General features: G+C 34.9%; 1 long non-coding RNA gene across 1 annotated transcript; it reads left to right on the forward strand.

Moving 5' to 3' along the window:
* The first annotated feature begins 373 nt into the window (after positions 1-373).
* Positions 374-1,680, forward strand: LOC135050536 (uncharacterized). The gene is made up of 3 exons (XR_010241652.1): positions 374-462; positions 622-796; positions 895-1,680. It is a non-coding gene; the product is annotated as an uncharacterized LOC135050536 (long non-coding RNA).

Consider the following 1,680-nt stretch of genomic DNA (forward strand, 5'->3'; position numbering starts at 1 on the left):
GGACTTATGCCGGTGCTAGGTACTGTACAGTAAATTGAAATTTCAATTACAATTATAATACAATTTCTATACAGTTTGTATACAGTGCGGTAAACTAATTACATCTCTGAAATCAGCATCTGATTTTTCTTTAACATTATCTTAGTTTGGACGCTCAATTATCCTATTCCCACTGTAAACTGTATCCCATTTTACATTCCTTTCACAGGATGACTCACATGATTAGAGATGTTAACAAGGAAAAGAGAGTTCAACAGGCTCGTCAATGGATTGCTATTGGAGAAAATTTTGACAATGTCATATTTACAGATGAAACTTCTGTAGCACTTGAGAGGTTTGCAAGGAGGTCCTTCCGCAAACGTGGCCATTTATCATTTAAGCCATCTCCAAAGCACCCATTAAAAGTACATGTGTGGGGTGGTATCTCCCGCAGAGGCCCAGGACCAATTTTAATTTTTGAAGGTACATATAAAGTACAGTAGTAATGTACATTACTATGTTGTTTTTCAATATTTTCTATTTAGAACTACTGTCCAGTGACTACTGTAAGTCTATGGACTACGAGAAAAGGATTTACTGGTAGGTATATAAAATCCTGTTTTTTTTATTGTTCTACGTCAGGTATCATGGATAAAACATTCTTCCAGTCCATGATCATTAATGATACTTTAGTGCCGTATGTAAGAAAGTATTGGTCATCTGGACATCGAATGTTCCAGGACAATGATCCAAAACATAGTGCTTCGGCCAAATTCATAGAGGAAAAAGGCATCATTTGGTAACGCACACCACCAGAGTAAGTACAGTTTTGCCCTGTAGACTGATGCTTCCTGTAAAGCATGAAATGCCAAATATTCCATATTTAAATTCTCTCCCTTTATTGACTTTTCACAGATCACCGGACATGAATCCTATCGAGCTAGTGTGGTCTCAAATGAAAAGTTATATTCGTTCTCAATGTAAGCCAAGGACAAAAGAGCAACTGATTGATGGCATCAATACATTTTGGAAAAACGTACTTACATTGGAGACCTGTAATAATTATGTAGACCATTTATTTTCTGTGCTGCCAGTGATTATAGAAAGAAATGGACAAGCCAGCTGCATGTAATTGGAATGGATCATATTGTCGACAAAAAGGTCAACAGTCATTAGGTCGACCAATATTGGTCGACAGGCCATATGTCGACACATCAAAAAAGACAGTACGCAAACGAATAATGCATAGAATTTGCATAAAGGGCCCTTTACCTATCGTACTCATCCTTTCTGCAAATGCTTGAAATATCAAAATTAGACTACCTGCTTAAATTAATTAATTTGTTATATTTTATCTGTAACATGTACTTCACCCTAGTATTACATTTGTTATGCAATCTTGAAAATTGTTTAAAAAAAAAAAGTAGTCACCTCTGCAACACTGTATTTTGTAATTGTGTATGGATTGTACAAAGCATCCAAGTGATTGCATTCAGTTTTGTCTAACTTACAGTATATTTATACTATTTAGTTGGAATTATTTTATCATTGCAAAGTCTTATAATATGTTCCATTACCTTGTAGCACTATTAGGTTTTAATTAACTTATTCTTTAATGTCACTTTAGACTTCATTCACCTCTGTGCTCTGAGTAACAAATAACCCCAATTTTTGCATTAATAAACTGAGGCTCTGAATTGC

The sequence above is a fragment of the Pseudophryne corroboree genome, chromosome 2, assembly GCF_028390025.1.
Source record: "Pseudophryne corroboree isolate aPseCor3 chromosome 2, aPseCor3.hap2, whole genome shotgun sequence".
In the NCBI taxonomy this organism is placed as follows: Eukaryota; Metazoa; Chordata; class Amphibia; order Anura; family Myobatrachidae; genus Pseudophryne; species Pseudophryne corroboree.